Here is a 22,421-nt window from a genome sequence, read left to right on the forward strand (position 1 = left end):
TTTTTACAGTGCATGGGGAAAACCACGAAAACGCCATGCAGCGAGCCCGTTCGCGGGATTCGAACCTCGGACCGAACTACCAGTCGCATGATACGGAGATTCAGTATTAAGGATTTGGACCGTGCAGTCACGTCTAAACGTCGGAACACGTTAAATTACAATTACAGTCCTTAATAATATGCTCTATTAAAGTATGAACCACGTATTGTTACTCAAAACTGTAGAAGGATTTTTATATACATACCTAGTCTCGTAGTCATCATTACTCATAAATATTTTTGTCGAAATAATCTAACTGTAATTACATTAATGTGTGTGTATTAATGTATGTGTACTGACATTAATGTATGTGTATGTGTGTACCGTCTGCATGCTCATGTAATATTTTTACGTAACTGGTGCGAGATTTAGAGTATATCTGCCGAGCTGCATATAAGCATTCTGTGCCGCACCACGCGCAGAGGGGAAAATACATCCTCAGGATTGGGTATGGCTTACGATGAGATCATTTCCTCTACGCTTAGGAAGATTTTGCTTGAGAGCACACCTCCATACCATTTGTTTACATTTTGATAGCAGTATCGAAAAGATTATTACTGTTAATGACGTGCGCTGTATTTTTGGTGCCATGAGATTGCACTTCTTACGGCATTGTAGTATGGTGAATTAAACTTAAAAATTGCAGTGAATTTTTCCGCTAGAGAGAAAAAGTATTATTTCTTCTAGTGTGCTAAATCAGTAAATGTGTATTAATATTAGATGTGTATTAATATTAGTAAAGGTGCAGAGATTTTTAATAAATGTATTCTTAATTTAAAACCGTTCATAGTCAAGGTGTGGTTATTATTAATTCATTATTTCATATTCATTATATACCCATTCTTCGCGGATGTAATCTCAGAATATATGAGACAAGTCAGTTTTCTCAGAATGCAACACACACAGTTGTGAGTGTGTAAGAATTGGATATGGAATATCTTGAAAACTTTTCCCCCATCTGCATATAGTTCTATACATGGTGCCTTAGATATGTGCATAGAAGTACACAAAAGGTAATAATCATACTGGAACATAAGTCGCAAGTGCAACCCCGACGCTCTGCATACCCACAAAGACGAAGAGACGAAAGACAGGTCACAAACAATGAGGATTCATTAGGCAGAGGAAGGTAACACAATAATATTGTTTGAAATGATACTCTTAAGGTAAGTGTTCGAAAGTACGACCTCCAGGTGCAATACTTGCTTAGCAACGACGAAGAATTGATAGAACGTATGCAAAAATGCTAAGTGTATCGGCAAAAATACCACTTGCGACAACGATGCGTGCCACTAGGCCATGCTCGTTTCCTCAAGGGTTTCGTTTAGTAGGCTTTTGACGTAACCCATAAAAAGGAAATCAGTAGGAGACATATCTGGACCGAGGTACGAACAGGAACTGCTTTAGATTCAACATTTTGCATTAAATCGTCGGGCTTGCGCATGCGATCCTATTTTCTTTGATTTTTGTCTGTTATCGTGTTCTGGAGCTTCAAGCACATTTCTGAATAACAGTTCTGAAATAACCTGTAGAACTGAACATCCGCAAAATATCTTATAAAGTTAAGAAATGGCTGTAAAAATTTAGAAGTGACACTCATATCTTGTGTTAAAAGCCTGTCGTGGCAGATAGGACCATCAGATTTCATAATTAGTTTTTACTGCGTAAGGCACTTTCCTTCCCATTAACAACTGAAGCCTGCCGTGTAAAAATGTGTTCATAGGACGTTCATAGGGCGAGATAATGTTAAATTAAGGCTAACTTTATTCTGATTACTATGATATTAATGGTGAAACTAATTCAATATTATTTTGATTACTATGCTATCAATGGTGAAACGATTTCAATTTTATTTTGATTACTATGATATTAATGACGCAACTATGATGAAATACCTAAAATAGATGCTATGAAGAAATACCTAAAATGTTCTAAAATCATGCAAAAAATTCATGCCATCTAAATCCGTGCCTTAGTGATATCATTACGTGAAGCTTTCTGTCACAAAATCTCTGTTCTAGTCGATGCTTCTCTCATAACTAACGGGGCATTATATCCTAATTTACAGCAGATGTTTACTGAATAAAACCCAATATTTCACTCTGGAGACCTCATTCCTTATTGTTAAAGTGAAATACTGAGGTTTCTTCTCGGAAGACAAGGCGCCGTTCAGTTTTGTTTTTATTTTGAGAAAATCTCATGAGTCTCGTAACATTTTATTCACTCAAGGAATCTGTAATAAGCTTTTTTATTATGCATTTTTACGCGTAGGATGTCATGTAGTGATTAAATAAATTTAATTAACGTGGGACCAAAACCATATTAAAAACAGTAATTATTTGTTTACAGTTACAAAATTTATTTGCACGTAATATTAATTTGCCCTACATTATGGATAATTTTATGTCCATGAAGAGGAATTTCAATATGTTTTGTATAATCCATTATTTTTTTTTTCGGTTTACTCCATTAAACTGAGTTAAAAAGTAATTGTTCTTTTTTATTCTTTTTACACATGTAAAAATAGAGTTTTAAGCTAACGAAATTTCTTTCAGAAATGTACAGTGTTCTGCATAATCAATCCACATCAATTGCTGAGTTTCTTGAGACACTTGCGCGCAAAATCTGGAAACCAAATGCTAGCCTTTAAAATACCCTTTGAAAGAATTACTCAAATGTTGCTGTGACTTATCTCACTTCAAGGATTGCGCCTGTCGTTGATAAAGGGCCTTAAGGGCCATACAGGTTACGGTACGACTTTGCTCAGTTCTGCCTCCAATTTTGATGGAAAGCAGCCCGAGGGACCGAGTATCTCCTCCCTCTCGCTTCCTATGACTAACTTCGAGAGAGAACTTTCAGCTCCCCGAATATTTAAAAGTGCGCCCATGCTGAACAGACACTGTATATTTACTATCATCTGTGCCTTCTTCTGGATTCGAACCCGGTGCCTTCGGTACGGCAATTTGCTATCTCGGTTAAGCGGCAGAATTTATATGCTCATGTCGTCAGTAAACAATCCTTACATTATTCTTTATTTTTAGGTATAAAAAATGAAATTTGAAGTTTTCGAAGGAAATTTACGAATTACATCTTGTTCGTCCAATGCTGCGCTTATGCCCATAATTTGTAGATCTTTTTTCTCTCAGGAAGTGTTGTTACCGTCCTCTTCCTTTGCAAAAGTATTGGTTTGTTCGGAAAGTAATTCCGTTTTTACCCCAAAGAAGGCTTAATTCTATTTTTTCGCAGCAAACTTCACACTATAGCCGCATAGTCGTTATATACTTTGACAGCTGATATAACTAGTTTGTGAAAAAGTTCGATTGATTCTACTCAGTAGTTTTTCGTTGGTGCTCTTTCAAATATGGAAAGTAGAAAGGAGCATTTTCGCCATATTTTAATTTTTTTACTCTCGAAAAGATAAAAATACATTTTAAACAAGGAAAAAAAATATCCCATGTGTATGGAGAAGATATATTGACAGAACGCCAGTGCCAAAACTCGTTTGCAAAATTTCGATTCGGCAGTTTTGATCTTGAAGATGTACCACGTTCTGTAAGGCCAATTGAAACTGATACAAACCGGCGAATTCGTGAGCTGAGAGATTAAGTTTATCGAATTCGACCGTTTATGGTCATTTGAAAGGACTAGATTTAATCTCAAAGCTCGTTGTATGGTTCCTCATGTTCTTAAGCTCTCTACCAGTTTCAACGGACCTTCCAGAACTTGGTGCATGTTCAAGATCAAAATTGGAAAATAGAAATTTTGCAAACCAGTTTTGGCACTGGCTTTCATTCAATACATCTTTTCCATATACATCGGATGATGTTTTTCCTGCTTGAAAAGCAATTTTACCTTTTCGAAAGTAAAAATGTAAAATATGCCCAAAATGCTGCTTTGTACTTTCTGTATTTGAAAGGGCACTAACCAAGGACTACTCCTTGGAATAAGTAGAACGTTTTCACAAACAAGTTATACCAGCTGTCAAAATATGTAATTCTTATGCTGCTTACGTGTAAAGTTGGCTGTGAGAAAATACAATGAAGCCTTCTGTTCAGAAAAAAAAAAAAAAAAGAAATTGTTTTCCGAACACTCCAATCAATTGTAGGCGCCGCTTAATGTAAATGTTGTTAATGTAATCACTCGGTTATACTTATCGAATTGTCGGAACTCCTTCTATTTGTATACAGAAAACATGAAAACTACATCGTTCATTGGAATCAACTTTTCGCTTTATGTTATCAAAATATGTCACAGAATAGATTTTGTAAGCTGAAATATAATCGCCGAATAAGTTCACAAATTGGCAAAAAGCAGAGACATGTCGTCAAATACGGAATTAAATCACCAAGCAGTTTAGTTTTGATTTAAGACCACATCTCCACTGTGAGTTAGTGAGTTACTTAGTTCTAAGCTCCAGCCCACCTAGCAGGCGAAGCCTGCCATATGGCTATGAGGGGACAGGCTAAACCAACAACGAACGTTAAATAAAGAAATATAACAAAATAAAACGTTAAATAAGGGAATATAATAAATAAATTAATAAACATCTGGGGATACGTTTAGATTAATCAATCACACAAAACGAACATAAGAAACTCATAAGAAAAAATCGGGTTATAAAAAAATAAAATCACAACATGTAAAACAGATACATACATTTCAAACGCTCTTGGTGAAATCAGTACATAGGGGTATCGTTTCCATTTCTGTATTCTTTCCTAAGTTTTAAATCTTTATGAGTTTTACTTTCAAGTATTATTATTCAATTTAAAATGATTTTCTTTTTTGTTATATCTCGATACTGATATTTTTCTTATTCTCCTTCACAATACGCATAATATCTCTTGCAAATTTTCTAAACTATTTATAGTTATTAAGTAAATCTCTATTGTGTGGAGAAGAGCCCATTTCCCAAGTTTTAGGTTTAGTAAGATTTAGCGAATAACGAAGAGGAATTGTAGACGAACTTGGTTTTTCGCCCCAAAAGTATCTGAGTGTGTGTGTGTGTGATTATGGTAAAGCCTCGAGGGCTATCTGCCTAAGGGGAGGGATGCCTTCGTGGAGAACTTTCTAAGGGAAAGTGACTCGTATACACGTTACACATGGGGAAAACCACGAAAACGCCCATGCAGCCAGCCCTTTCGCGGGATTCCAACCTCCAAAAGTATCTGAAAAAATTCGAAGTGTTGCATCAATGATAGGAAAATGTAGCTGCTGGTCGTTTTGTGAAACAAATTCAAGAACATCATGTGATAAACGTTCCGAAGAAGAAAATGATAAAATTGGTAATTTTCCTACAAATCGTGAGATATTTCATTTGTATTTAATTAAGTTGATGAAAACAGGACAGGCAATCATGAATTTCACAATTATCATGAGGGAAATCATCTCCTTGTTGAAAGGACTGAGGAAGGCCAAGTCCCCGGTGGATAATCTGATCTTATTTCGAATGCAGCAAATATACTCCTAAATTTTGCAGGAGAAGAGTAAGTGCTAATTACTTCATTACCTGCCGCTCAGACTGTATAGAGCCTACTGCAGTTTCAAAGGCCCCGGGTTCGAATCCCGGAGATGGTATGGTATCCCGGAGATGGTTGTAAATGTATAATGCCTTTGCGGCAGAGGGCACTCTAAATATATGGCGAAACGAAAGTCTTCTCGTATGGTTTGGTGGTAAAGGAGAGAGGTAGGATAATCCCTTGGTGCTTTAATTCAAAATTGTTAGTAGAAGTTCAACCTCCCTGAGGCTCTCGCAACCATTCTTTGAGGAAATACATGGACAAGACAACTATATCACCAACTCGACAGCAAGACAAATGGATTCGGAAAGAGTAGCTCTTCTTTGTCCCACTAGATGGTGGCACATGATTAGCGAATTCTTTTATTGCCTTATCGACGGCGTGCATGTACACTTAGACACTAATTAAGCTAAATGCCATTTTGTAACTCCAAATTTCAAGTTCCAGTTTTCAGTTTATTTCAAATATTAGCTCAGTGTTGAGAGCAGTGAAAGATCACTGTGAGAGCTTAAGCATTTGAGACTTTTTGTATTGCCTTATTTTCGTTCAACGTTCTTCGATTGTGTTCTGTCATAGTGCAAAAGGCTGTACAAGTACTTACTCTGAAAAGTTCCAGAATTGTAAAATGTTTTTTGGAAAAAATAAATTTTATCAAGCTATAATCTGCTCTATGTGCATTCAAAGCATTACGACCTCACACGCGAGTAACTATGCAGAAGAACATCACCAATGGTTAAAGACTGCTTTTCGTCTCAAAAACCAAATGTAAAGATTGGGTGCAGTTGTTTTTTCTGATTTTTCCCTTGTTTAACCTTGTTTAATCAATTGTCCTTAGAAAGCCATCTACGAAATCACCCTTTTCCTTACTCTAGATAAACCTTGCGTATTTTGACGCATTCAAATAGTCAATCAACCAGCTGAATATGTGGAGCAATTAATAGCAAAAATTGTGTTGATAATGTCGCCTCCAGTTATAATCTCGAATATCATGTTTAATCTACTAATTTTTAATTCTCATAATTTTAATTTAATATAAACATTATGCTAGTATGTAGTATTTTATGTTATTAATTATAGTTTAAAACTGATTAATGAAGTACTAAGGAAAAGAAAACATGCATCGATTAGACATAATTTAAAATACATTTAACTTCAAACGCATCTATATGATATGAACATCTGGAGCACTACTGTAACATATAAAGTATAATTCTAACACCCTATATTACCTAGCTAGTTACGCAGTCAAAATTTCAAATTATGCTCAAATGACACATAAAGATAGAATAAGGAATTACATTTTGTATAAATAAATACACAGTAGGAGTAGTAACAGCCAATAAAATGAAGCAAGGATCTTAACATTTCGTAATAAAATGACACGACGGAACTTACTGAATAACTTAATTATTCAGCTGTTTGGGGACCAAGACAGCTTTGAATTCAATATTAAACATTCTGGTAGCAGTGCAAAAATAATTATATAAATACAACTCAGGAGACAGGGTAATTAATACCGAAAACTGACAGACAGTAACAATAAGCGGAGCTGGTTTGGAACGGCGAAATAAATATGTACTAGGAGAAATTAGCTAAAGTATATTTACTTTATGCAATAACAGAGTTAATTATGAGAAATAATCAAGCTATGTTTTTCTTTAATACAGACAAAATAAGTTATCTAAATACACGTTTCCTGAGAAATGTATGCTTTTCTCCCATGCATAGTTAAGATCAAAGTTAATATTAATAAAAACATAAACTTAATAACTAAGGTATTAAGTTCATTTCTAACGAATATTCCACAAATCAAGAACTCTAAAGTTTTCGCTTTTTTAATCTGATTTGATTGTATTGTATTTTTGGATTGAAATATCTGCTGCTTTGGACATGAATAAATAACCACTTTCTTGAGGTGAGAGAAGCAATGTTATGGTTATGCATAACTTTTCCAAGTAAATTTCGTAAAAAACCGAATGACCTCTCAGACCGATGTAGTGTTCTGGAGAAATATTACAATACTTACTTATTATCACGTCGAGCGTAAAACTGTCACCAGGAAACGCGATTTAGAGCCAGTTGTGAGTAAGCTTGCAGAAACAACACCCTCTGTGTTTTCATTTGATGCAACCCCGACTGATTTTCTATGAAGCCACCTTTTGTTCTAATGAGCAAGGACAGAATAATTGTTATTACTATACCTTTTCCTTCAGTTTTGAAAAAAAATATTAAAACTTTGACCTGCTTTCTACAGAGCAACAAGCAATATATTTACTTCCATAGTTTGGGGAATCTTACTATCAAAAGAAGTGTGCATTAATTGATCCAATGTTGTCATCTGAGTACGGCAGACAAAACGGCAATAGATTGTAAAACTCACCTGCAACATTTTGATCGCCTGCTTTCATGGTTCGATGGTAGTAAACTTCTACAACTGACGGAATAATACATTTGACAATTTTCAATAACAGCTAATCTCATTATGTTACATTCTTGTCTTTGCTCTGATTTATGTCACACATATTTACTTATATTAGAAGAATATGTGCATTAAAGGTCTTAAAAGAGAGTTTAACAGCTATCGAAAACTAACTTCAGTCCGTGCTTAGTTGCGCAAATACTGTTCCTGTTATTCATAAAATTGTCAGCGCCAAAATATACCCTGTGCCTGGAATCATTAAGTGTCTCCCTAACTCGTTTTATTATGTTTCTTAGTCGAAAAGCACTGATTGACTTTTAGGTACAAATTCATCGAGAATAAACCCTTGACAATCAAGTAATGTAATCAGCATTACCTTAGTTTTGATTTCGATATCAGTCCGGTTTTTTTCTATGGGAAATGATGGTCCTTTTCACTGTGCACTTTGACTTTTTTCTCTGGATCGTGTTGTAGACACCAGGTCTCATCTCTACTTACGATACACTTAAGAAATTTCTGTCTTGTCTCGTAGTTGTCAGCAAATTTTCGCAAACATTCTTTCTGCTGTTCTCTCAAAATCCGAGGTGGAAATCAGGCGTAAATTCTGCTCATTCTTTATATTTTCAATTAAAAATAGGCTACAGTTTTCTTAGCTTATCCCAAGCATGTCCGAACGTTGAGGTGTTACATGTGTATCAACTTTTAGAAAAAGAAGGAAATTTATCTACATTTTCCTCATTCTTTGAAGCTGAAATGTATTTAGTTGACCTTCGGTGCTTTTGGGTCCACATTTAAAGCCGGTTGGTCTTCTAATACACTTACGTTCTTGATAACGATGCATCGACTATAACTACCCGAATCATCTCTGAAGTTTAGGTAGCAGATTTATCTAATTTTTAACAAAATTTAATATTATAGTCTTGTTCCATCTCTAAGCAAATTTCTTGTAGAATATCTTCTCAGTAAATGAAAATAACTCAGGTTTTTTGTATGTGCAGATGATAGAATAATCAGTTCTAAAAGGCTTTCACAGGAGTTGAGATGTCACTCTTTCTAAGCATGCATTTATACTTTCACTTTTACAGTTTATCGTTTGGATTTTTTAATTTGACCGGCTACTTACGGGCGACGTAACTTGTATGAAACTTGAAATCTTTCGGCATCTAACGTTTACATTTACCAAGCAAAGACGTAGTCTGCCAGCTGCAAAAATTTACGTAGTGAGCACACATTATTCTTCCATGATTACTGGCTCGTTTGTTGTTCTTTAACATGTCTTAATTGTAATAAATGTGTGCCGACTCTCTATTCATCGAACCATTTCTTCTGTATTTATATTTCAACATTATTTTTCGCCAGGCTTAATATTATATTGTGTCTAAAACAAAGGAAAATTTTTAAGTATTGAGTATTGAGTCATTATCAATAGTTATTAAAGGAAATCTGTGACAAACCTATTAGAGCCGTAACAACCACCTGAGCAGTACATCGGAGCGTCGATCTTAGGGATCCCGAATGAGGAGGAACAGTACCGTAGATATATTTTTTTAATTAGAGATCTTATTTTAGAGGACAAAAAAATTAAACTTAACATGATACGATATTTATATTTTTATTTTTAAACAGAACTGTAGATAATAAATCACAGTATAATTACATGGTATGTGTTCACAGCATGCAATATGCACTTAACTGCTGTGATCATAGGTAAGACCGAACGATCAGTTTTAAATTTGTAATTAAAAAAAAAAAAATAAAATAAAAAACTTTTTGTCGATTCTAGGACTTAAATTATACCTAAATACTAGTTCGAAATTTACAGAGAAATTCAAAAATTTATCTTAGCGAAATATTTCAGTTTGCGCCAAGAGTAATTTACTTGGCGAACTTTTTAATATACGGTAACTTATTTTCCTTTCCCTTCCATTGTGCAGGACGGTATGAGCAGTATGAGACAGGAAAAGTAACCGGTTTAGTTTTTGCTCCGATTTGAGAATAATTGAGGTTGGAAAATTGACCACGATAAAAGAATTAATGATTTTACTTTTTTGACAGTAAAGAAACGGATAATTGTGCAATGCACGTGTAAAAATAAAGTATACTTAATAAATTGTTAGTCAATATTTTGTCTTAATTATGTTACATATATTTCATATTACTACAAATAGCTTCGTATAAGTATTACTTTTAACTTAATAGGAATATATATTCTAAAAATCATAACATATAAGCATAAATCAAAGAGACATTTACCGAAAATATTTTCATTTGATTAAAGTGTACAAAGCTATTTCAGTTTCTAATAAAAATTGTCAATCAAAATTGTAAAAAAATCGTTAACGTTAGGTGAAACAATAAAGAGAGGGTTTCATTATCATTTCTTGCCACATGGCTCCAGGTCTCTTATTCTAGCCCTGAGATCTAGCATAATCCACGATCTCCTATCTATTTCCCTTTACACATCAAAATATAATTATTGCATGTACACTGCGGAAAAAAATAAAACAGTTCTACACCTTCCGTTCTACTGGGCCGATCGACAAAATTCCACATGCGTTTTTCATGTTCTTAGGATATGTATTAGATTTATATGCAACATTGTTCTAATATACGCATTTTGATACGAAGCCGGACTTTTTCTGAAACGACATGCTAATTTTTTTTTTTTAATATTTCGATTGTATTACTCAAATTACGCCAAACTGCCAGGTTTTGTAAAAATTGCACAAGCAGTTTTTAAAAATTTAACTCTCAAAATTTTAGCTCCTCAATGTTAATTGAAATTGGTATATATTTAATAATATCTCTTTTTTTATTAAACTTATTTGATTCTTCTTTTCACATTTCAAAATTTAGGTTCATTCCATATATAATTCGTCCATTTTTTATGATTTATTTTTAAAATTTGTATTCAAAATTATAAATTTTTCGAAAAACATTTTGAATTAGAATCTATAAAGTTTTTAATATCATCTTAAAGTAGATGTGTTTCTAAGCGTACCTGTAAAACATTAGATTTTTATTCAGAATTTCCGAAGATATACGTTAATTTATATATTGGCGCGTTTTGAAATTTGGCATATTTGTTGAAAGCGTTAATAACAACAAATGTGGTTTAGACAATTTGTTAAAATTATTTCAAAGTAGGAATGTTGTAACTTATTTTCCGCTCATGCACAATGTAAAAAGGTAGTAGTGATGTGACTTTTTTTCCGTCCTGCACAATGGAAGGGAAAGGAAAATAAGTTACCGTATATTAAAAAGTTCGCCAAGTAAATTACTCTTGGCGCAAACTGAAATATTTCGCTAAGATAAATTTTTGAATTTCTCTGTAAATTTCGAACTAGTATTTAGGTATAATTTAAGTCCTAGAATCGAAGTATGGAAAACAATTGGTATGTTATTTTAGAAAAGTCCGATTTTATGTCAAAATACTTATGTTAGAACAGTGCTGTATGTAAATCTAATGTATAACCTAAGTCGCGCTTTCGAGACATGAAAAACGCAATTTGAATTTCATTAATCGGACCAGTACAACGGAAGATATAGAACTGTCCTTTTTTTTTCTTTTTTCTGCTGTGTATATTTACATACGCGAATAACTGTTGAGAACGCTGAGGAAATGTAATTTAATTAATTTTGAGAGTTAAATTTTTAAAAACTACTTGTGCGATTCTTACAAAACCTGACAGTTTGGCGTAATTTGAGTAATAGAATCGAAATATTTAAAAAAAATTAGCATGTCATTTCAGAAAAAGTCCGGCTTTGTATCAAAATGCGTATATTAGAACAATGTTGCATATAAATCTAATACATATCCTAAGTCACGCTTTCGAAACATGAAAAATGCATGTGGAATTTTGTCGATCGGCCCAGTAGAACGGAAGATGTAGAACTGTCCTATTTTTTCCCGCAGTGTACATGCAATAATTTTGATGTGTAAAGGGAAATAGACAGGAGATCGTGGATTATGCTAGATCTCAGGGCTGGAGCAAGAGACCTGGAGCCATGTGGCAGGAAATGATAATGAAACCCACTCTTTATTGTTTCACCTAACGTTAACGATTTTTTTACAATTTTGATTGACAATTTTTATTAGAAACTGAAATAGCTTTGTACACTTTAATCAAATGAAAATATTTTCGGTAAATGTCTCTTTGATTTATGCTTATATGTTATGATTCTTTCAAATATACATTCCTATTAAGTTAAAAGTAATACACATACAAATCTATTTGGTATCATAGATAGAGTATATGAAATATATGTACAAATAACTAACAAATGCAGAACAAGTGGATTATTGAAATGGTACTTAAGTTTTATTCCGCGGAATCAAAGCTGTCGCCAAATACGGCGATTTTGCCCCAATTATGGGAAAGTTTATTTATTAGGTTATTTTCTTCAGAATTTCGTTGAAACTTTTGTGAAATTTTGGCCTGACCTCCGTTGACTCCATAATTCGATATTAGGTAAATTTCTCGGTTGACTGAATAGTACGTAAAACTCCAAATATAATACCAAAATAACGGTTATTATAAATCATGATAATATAGCCTTCTACAGTAAAACTCTCGATTATTAAAATGCAAGGTACGAAAAGGAAACGGTCTATATATTGAAATTTAATATTTGAAAATGAAACATAAATACATGGTTTTGTATTTAGAAACAAATATTACATATTCATTAAATATTATTTTATTTAAAATGCTTAAATTTCCAGTATAAAACGTGAAAGAAACACAAACTGAAATAACACTTGATAAATTCACTTTTATTTCTCGCTTTAATAATCCGAAGGAAATAAATACAAAAAATAGCATATTACTTCAGAAGAAAGAGTGAAATATTTAAACATCAATTTTTATTTTTGTAATTTCATGAAATGTAAAATTGCCAAAAAGAAATAAAATAGTTTTAATACCTGTCTTACCTGTCTTTCAGAATTTACCAGCGGAAACAAAACACGAAATATTTTATAGTTTTAAAATTAATTGAATTTTTCAAAATGACGGCAGGTGCCTTTTTATTATGACACTTTGTTTAAACATTTATGCTTCACTTTTCTTTAAAATAAATTTCACCGTGTCTTTAATTTTATCATCGTGTGTAAAGGAACGACATGTTTACTTTTTAGAAAGAGTACTTTTATAAATAGCTATCTGAAAGTTTCATGTATATTATTCAAGATTTGAAGTTACTTTTCTTTTAAACTTGTTTGCAAAAAATGTTCAATATATACTTATAAATTCAGAATAAAAAGGTGGGATTTTATGTTATTCTGAAATTGGATAATATGCTGGATGTTGAACATTCAAATAAAGCTTATAGTCTTATCATATATACCATTCACTTTGACTTGTTTATGAAATATAAGTTAATTTTTGGCAAGCCTGTGACCTGCAGCGTCCCTTTGTTACTACGCCTTCTTACTGTTTGGCTCATTTATATGAAAATACAGAAGAAATGATGCTTTTATTTCTATATATATAATATTTATTAAAATATCTAATATTTATTGAACTGCAGTTGGCATTGGCAACCTATGACCGCAAGTACCGAATGAGCTATGTCATAATTTCAAATGATCTACATAAGTTACGAAATAACGTATTATATATAAAATTTAATTATAAAACATAAACATGAAACGAGCACTTGAAAGCATAAAAATAAACCGAAAATAAAAAAAAAATAACAGTAACATTTGCGTTTGATTAAAAAATCGCACTAACAAACATGCAGTTTAAAAAAAAAATCTGAAATGTTTCAGATTTTAAATTACGTCCAAAGGGGCGTTTTTTAACATTTTGTGTGTTACCTCTCTTTATTAAATATCATGTTCCTCGCACTTAAACCATAAGATCCAGTGCAACAGCAATATCGCAAAATAGTTTTAAAACGAGCATATCATTAGAATTTCCGATACAGAGACTCACGCGCTGGAGATAAAAATGTTTTTTCTGCACAACGTTGCCATTGCTCGCTTTGAAATCCTTGAGTTTGTTAATCAAAAATTCGTCAAAGTTTTAAAAAATAGGAAATCGATCATAAAACAAATTTCAAATTTCAAATTTGGTCTTCCACATGCGTTGGAGGTCTTCCACACAATTCGTTGGAGGATTACGTTATTCTAAATTTGATGACTCTATGTACCGTTGTTTTATCACAATACGAAAAATATACATACATTTATGCAGATTTTTCATTATTTAATTTCTTCAAATATAATGCAGGACTCTAACATTTTGTGGCAACAGTTTGAAAAGTGAACCGACATTTATGAGACCGACGCAGAATGCCAAAACGAAACTAATAGTCCTTCGGGATTCAAATCCCTTTGGACTAAAAATGTAACATATTTTCAAAAAGAAATCGATCCCCATGTGCGACGTGAATAAGTTCCAGTTTCACTCAAAAAATATTTTACCAAGGCATCCCTTCCATCGCTTGCTTTGCCATATTCTATTAATCATAACCATGTTTATTAATTCTGAATTTTTCCATATGAACGGAGGAGAATATTAGTGCCAGTAAACAGAAGCTGTACAAAGAATACCAAAATCTGGGTAAAGAGAAATCAAGAAACAAAGATAAGGCAAATGTAAAATGGCAGATTTGGAAAAGCGATCTTGTCCAGTTATTAGACATATCCCGGCATAACGTGATGCACACGACTAGCTTATCACAAAATAAAGAATATTTTAGGTCACAAAGAGAAGATCGTATGACTTCTTCAAGGAGGGGAGCAGAAAAGGGTTTCGCCATGAAAATAAGAACTAAGTGTAACAAAGAAGACAAAAATTATTCATACAAGAATAAACATTACACTGGAGTACTTATCTCATAGGCCCACCAGAGGCCGAGCGGTAAAGGCGCTGAACACTGGTAGTTCGGTCCGAGGTTCAAATCCCGCGAACGGGCTGGCTGCATGGGCCTTTTCGTGGTTTTCTCCATGTGTAACATGTATACGAGCCAGTTTCCACTAGAACGTCTTCCACGAAGGCATCCCTTCCTCTAGGCAGATAGCCCTTGTGTGCTTTTGCCATAATTGAAAAATCCGATCCAATCCAACTTATCTCATCACCATCAGCATCCAATGACGAAGACACCAAGTTTTCATGTACTACAACGAACAATCTCAAGAGATTTTGAACTCACGTCTACTTGCGATCGAGAAGAGCTCTGTTTTCGACAAATAAGTACTTCATTTATAGCAACTGCAAAGATCCTTGATCACGATGTTTAAAAAACTTTGGTATTTCCAGCTACAGTTATTGAATACGGGCTGCAGAAACATTATTTTATTTCGAAGCAGGAGAGATGAAAAATGAGCAATGCCCTCACCGGGACTCGAACCACGAAAAAACGAATACACGCCGAGTATATTGGCCATTATACCACAAATGAATGCTAGGAAGGCATGAGAAATACCTTATAAGGCGACCAATAAAAGTAAAATGACAAAAGGAAAATAAAAGAGCCACTCTTCGAAAATCCTCCTCATTGGTGCTATATTAGGACAGTAAAATGTTGCCCACAGTTGCCCATGGGAGTGTCAAAATTTCCGAAAATAAAGTTCTGGTTACTGGCTAAGATTCTTAGCATTTGTTTGGCGCACCTGTTGCCCTGAAGGGTACTGGTGAACAGATGACTGAAGTAGTTTTTGAGAAATGGACCGATTTGGGCTATGGGACAATTCTCACCGGTTTGTCTTTTGATACTACAGCATCTAATACAGGACTGATCCATGGGATATATACCAGAATTGAAAGGGACCAACACTGTTGTGGTTTGGCTTGTTGTCATCACACCATGAACTAATAACGAAAGGAATGTTTGAGGAGTATTGTAGGGTACCATAAAATACTCTTGACATCCAAAGTTTGAGAAGTTCCAGAGTCTGTGAGATTCATTGATTAAGTAGTCACAAACGACAATTCTGAATGAAGAAAGTCACGCTCGAGGCTTTCTAGAAGAATAACGAGCGAAAATGCTTACTATATCCAAAATGTTCTAAAAGACGGAAGTCATTAAAGAGAAAATTACAAAGGGTTATTATAAAGGGTTCTGAATTAAGCAAAGTGTATGGCAAAGGCAAAATGTGCACTTAAAATTATTCTCTAAACAGTTGAACATTTGTCACTAAACAGTTGAATTCACTAAACAGTTGAATATTTGTCAACTAGAATATAAACAAATGAAACAGTTTGCAAATTTTGGAAGCCTTATAATATTTTCGCTTTTGGCACGATGCAATTGTAAGTCGACGTGCTTCAAAGAATGATTTTGATGTGGTATAGGTATTGAGCACTTGCCCAGATGCAGACTCAGAGCAGAAAAAGTGCTCTCGCAGTTGTCAGAAGACATTAAAGACATCCTGGTATCTTTCAGAAACAAACGTAAAATTGGACATTTTGGAAAAAATTATTGATCAGGCCGATATGGAAAATATGACTAAAAATTTAGAAACCGAACCTGTACAGAAAAAGTAAATGAAACGATTAGAAATTAGAAACCTAGATTTTGAAAGAAAAGACCTGAGCCATTTTCTTACTAACAAAACAGAAAATTAAATTAATTGAATTATTTTGGATCGACAACGTGACAGAACCTGCATTCGCTAAGAAGCTATGTAAACGCTCTTAACGTGTCCAGTGAAACACAGAAAGAGATTTACTGTGGGATTTAGTTTCAAACTGAAAGCGAAATTTCGGAATCATGCGCAATTTTGTGGTACCTTTACATCTGTAAAACTAATGATGTTTCATAAAGCAGCCATTCAATCTGAGTTTCATAAAACACAGCAAAATGAACATACAATTATCATCATGGAATTCAGTTTTAAATTTACAGGGATTCGATAAGAAGTACAGGCGACATATCAATAGAACTATGTAGAGACATTAGGTATTATTTTGGAAGCAAGCAACATAAAAAATACACAACCACGGACCTCTCAATTACGCGCTGAGGGTGCAAACCACTACACCACGAAGGCTCGCTAAGAAGGAGGGAGAAATACCTTATATTCCCCCCCCCCCTTTTAATCTTCCAGCACGCGCGTGTCGTATTTTTTACGACATGCGTTATTTTACCGTCTTTGGCACGAAATACGACAGAAATGGGTGAATATTGATAATAAATTTGTTGAGAAATATAATCTTATTATTGCAAAATAAAACTGATATCCCATTCAAGTATAAATAAATTATTTTTAAGTGCTTATGTTAGTGAGATGGAAATGTAATGATGTATTTCATTATAGAAAATTTAAAATTTATTATTTAATAATTATATTTTAAAATCGAAGCTAATTTTAATATTCATCAAAGACAAGTATAGACAATAAAAAAAGAAAACACCTTGGTAGGAAAACAAGAAAGTTAAGCATTACTTATTTCTGCATGGAAATTTACGTCTTACTGGTTACAAAAACGCACTTTAAACTAACTTTAAGGTTTTTATTTATTTCTAAAAATAGTATTAAAAGGAAATAAGGAATGGAAATCGCTATTGTTCTCCCATTCAAAGGTTTCTTTGTCTTCATTTTCTTCATCAGATAATTCTTGAAGAATCCGAGGAAAATCAGCTGGTTACATATATTTTTTTGCCATAAAAACCGATATAAGATTTACAGAGCCAAATGTATTCAAATTAAAATAATACACGGCAATTAATAACAGAAAATTACAAAATATTTGAGGGAAAAAAATTTCCGAATTTTAAAACACGACCGCGCGCATTTCGTAACTTTTATGAAAAAAGCTTTTTGCACAAATGACTTCCTGTTGGCACATTCCATGATGTGGGGAAGGGTAGAAAGGAGGAATAGAAATGACATTCAGACATCTCATCTTCTATATGCGAAAATGCATTAAAAATTGAATTTGTCGTAAATTTTGCGCATACACGCGTGCTGGAAGGTTAAAGGGAGACTGGGGTTTTTAGGGGACCCAGTCGTCAAATCCTGGGTGAGGGAAATCATAATTTAACACCCTTTTAGTTCGGGCGCCACTATAGAGACATTAGGTAATTTCTTGGAAACAAGCAAGATGGAAAATATGCAACGCCTTCGGCGGGAATCGAACCACGGTCATCTCAATTAAGCTCTGTGCGTGCAGACCACTACACCACAAAGGCTGGCGAAGAAGGCGGGAGAAATACCTTATAACTGAAACCGCCGAGTTTATTACCAAATGTACAAACTTTACAATTGCTTATCATAATGACTCGCATAACTACCACTCTTTGCCCAATTTCTGCCGAATAATAATATTGTATAACAGAAACATATATATATATATATATATATATATATGTGTGTGTGTGTGTGTGTGTGTGTGTGTGTGTAATGATATTTTAAAATCAATTGATTAAATTAAAATCTAATCATACTGCTTAATAATGTTGTGTTGGCGACTCTCTACCTAAATTGCATCCCTGTTCCTAAATTTTGGCGAAATCCTTTCCTTATTATAAATTATATTAACCTGTTGTGGCCCGCGAAATCGCCAAACTGATAAATCTGTCATATTACATAAAGTCCTTAAGAACACTCCTGATGAGAATATAGCATCACCTCGTGATTTCAGTTAATATCGCTGAATGGATGAGCACCGTGACGCACACATATCTGTAAATAGGGCTTCTCCTCGAGGTTCAGGAGGAACCCTTGTGAGATGGATGCTAGAATAAACGTATCACTTTATATTGCAAAATTTGTCTCATCCTGTAGCCACGGCTGCACAACACAAATAAGGTTCTACATTTCATATATACATGCATACATACAGACGTAGCGAAAGATTCCCTTTTTAGTATATTTTTAAATGAATTTTTACAATCTGTTTTGTAAAAAATGAATCCTTTAGTTTGCACGTACATACAAACATATTAAAATATATTCAAAATGCTTTCGGAAGCGATGAAAATTAACATTTTCTTTGATATCTAATACCCATTTTTTTTCAGGATTGCAATAATCCTTTACTTCATTCAAAAATTCAAAAAACAATTATTCATATGTAAGTGCTTGAGCTAAGGCTGAAATTAGGTTTAAAGCTTTAAGCTAAGGCTGAAAATGCGGAATTTTGACAACTGGTAAGCAAATAATCGCTTAGTTGAGTGAACAGAGAGCAGAACTCAAGAAATGTTAAATATCCTTTATTATTCAAAATAAATTTAAGAGACGACTCCTTCATGGAGTTTACAATAAAACCTCCTGGAGTGGAAAGTAACTTTAATTAAAAATTAACTGTTAGAAAAATGTAGGATAAACCTTACACATAAAGCAATAAAACATACATTTATCAAGCTATTTTTTAAATCTTTTCATCATATTCTTAGTCTAATTGTTCTCTTCATGTTATTAATATGAAATTACTGTTATTGCGGTTATGCTGTATGCTGCCTTATTTTCGGGAAGCAAAGTGATTCAATTAAGAAAACCATTCTTTTAAAAGCATGGATGCAAAAAAAGTTCGGGAAGCCCTGAATTAAAAAGATTATAATTACAACTGTATATAAAGATGCTTTAATTATTAAGGACATATTCATCCATAACTTAGGAATAACTAGTGGTTAATGTTGGGAAAAAACAATAGAAGAGGTCCCCATTGACATCTTGCCTCGTGTCCTCAGTCACTAATTACGATCCTGAAGAATACTTATGTATCAATTGTTTTTTAAAACAGAGATCTTAACTTTTCATTTTAGATTAAATTTTACTTATTTCTGAGCAATGCGCGCGTGTGTTATAAATGCTATTTCTAGAACCAATAAAATGTACTTCTAAACCGCTTTTTAAAAATTATATAACAAAGGATTTAAAATTTAGCATTTTTAGAGGATGAATGCAAAAATATGGGGAAGAAGAAGTAATGGTTGCGGTTAAATACACTGAGTACTACTTGAATATCTTTCCTGATCTGCATAATTTCAGAACTGCATATTTGAGCTCGCGAAAGGGAAATCAGTTTAGCGGTGTTTTTCCAGAAACTCGCATTTAATTAAGAATTCCCTACAGAAATCCATTTTGTAATTAAATCAGTCTTATATATATCCTCGGAATTAGAGCCTGATAATTAAATGAAACTTTGTATCCCGACGGTTTATGTTGGTTTGAATTTAGTATAAAGGAAATCTGGTTAAAGTTATTGATCCTTTTTTTTTATTTCATGAAAACTGCAAATTTCGTTCCCAAACGTAAAATCTTAGTTGATATGAAATAAGTGTGTAAAATTACACGGTAGTTTTTTTTTCCTATTTCATACATATTTGTAAAAATGATAAATCTGTTTAAATATAATGAAAAGCATAAAACCTGAAAATATTTAAAATATACTTATTTTCTCCCTGCATGAGAAACTTTCGTACATAGGTTGAAATTTTTCACAAAACCTGAAAAAAGCCCATATAATTTAAAGAAATATAACAGGTAATATGATACCGACCCTCAGTTTCCTCTTCGTGTATTCACAGAAATCAAGTCTGTTTCATCCAAAATAAAGGAATTATTTTACTTATGTTTTCCCTTGAACGATAGCTTATGCTGAGACCTGTTATCATATAAAAAAGTGCGTATTTTTAAACACATCATTTTTATCGCTTGTGAAATTAATGTTTGGGATTTTTTTCCTAATCTTTACAGCTCCTGTTCAGTATTTCCTTTTAATTTAAAAGGTTTAAAGGAGGTTTTCAAGTAATTTGGTAAAGATGCCATCTGTAAGGCATTTGAGAAGACTCACTTCGTGTTTGAAATTGAATCAATCAATGACTGATATAAATAATATTGCTTATATTAAAAATAAATGTAATACACTTTCAATCAAAGAACGCGCTATTAATCTTATCATTGTTCTGTCCCTATCTACTCACTTAACTGTCTTCAGCGAGTGAATTTGCATTGCTGTGAGCTCCTGTTTGGAAGCCTCTGAATTGAAGAGAAATCCTCGTAGAAATGCAAATTTGTGATTTTTTTTTTTTTTTTTTTTTTTTTTTTTTTTATATGTAAATATCTGCTCTACAAGAAGGCACCAAAAGTCTGGATAAACCATTTAGAAAATATCAGATGCAACGTGCTCCAATGCTAATAGTGAATATAGTGTTCTGTTTTTGTGTTTTATTTGTTTTCGAATTATATGGTAGTTGGTGTTCTGCAACCTTCAGTGGTTCCAGCCGTGCAATTCTTGAATACACGGATTAGCGATTCGGTTATAGCATCCTTAAGTGCTATATCGTATATCATTCACATTAATTGATTATTGTCTTGGAGCTCAGAATTAATTCATATGAAACCAAACATAACATACAACGTCTAGAAAATCTAGTTCGCCAACGAAAGGTGTATTTTGAACTTTTAGCAGTTAAAAAATGAAAAATGTGATCTTTTGACCAACGCTGCTTGGCAACAGGGATTTCTGTGTTTGTTTCCTAACAAATCCCTCACGTTAATTAGCGTGAAATTTCAAGACTCTCTTAGGTTCACGAACTTAAATTAAGCCTATTTGGCAAAGCGTCCTGTATATACTCAAAGAATTCATACCCGGATTGGGCTCTATAAGTAAACGATTAGCTAAATGGCAAAATTCATAACTACTTTAATTTTCCGTCAATAACTAGAGCAAATAACTTAACTTTCTTAGTCTTACTGTTATCTGCTGAACACAGGTTTCTGTTTCGTGATTTGCACTTTTTCAGCCGAAGAAGGTTTTATGTATAAACCCTCGTAACTAGATATGCAAATTTACATGCATTACGCTAATTCTTGTTTTCTTAACATATCTAGTTGTAGAGACATTAGGTATTTTGGAAGCAGGAAATATGAAAAACGAGCAAACGGCCTTCCCCGGGAATCGAACCACGGACCTCTGGAATACCGGCCCAGAGTGCTGAAACGCTACACCATGAAAGGAAGGCAGGGAAATACCTTATATACTCACACTTTTAAAGGGCGACTGGGGTTTTTAGGGGACCCATTCGCCAAATTCTGTGATGAAAAATTAGCAACCGCCGTCGCTGGGAATCGAACCACGGACCTCTGAAATACCGTCCCAGCGTGCAGAACCACTACACCACGAAGGCACGGTAGGAAGGCGGGAGAAATACCTTATTATAGTAATCGATATTCGGTGTGGTATTTATTTCAACAACAATACTATTGAATGATACACGCAACAATTCTTGATACTTTTAAGTTATTTCGCACATGTATTTTATTAAAAAATTAATGAAGCGATGAAAAATTATAAAATTATTTTCTATTCGAAATATTACACTAATCTTTTTCCATTCATGAATAAAAAAAATTACTTATATCAAGACCAACGAAAACTCGAAAGAATGATTCGTGCTCTGTGCATAACTTTGTCACGCAAATTTCCCATTCTGAAAGAGGCAAATGAATAAAATCAATGCTATTGGCAGGAATGGATGAGAAT

Source organism: Stegodyphus dumicola, chromosome 10, assembly GCF_044657685.1.
Source record: "Stegodyphus dumicola isolate Sdum_Otavi_A_Nest chromosome 10, ASM4465768v1".
In the NCBI taxonomy this organism is placed as follows: domain Eukaryota; kingdom Metazoa; phylum Arthropoda; class Arachnida; order Araneae; family Eresidae; genus Stegodyphus; species Stegodyphus dumicola.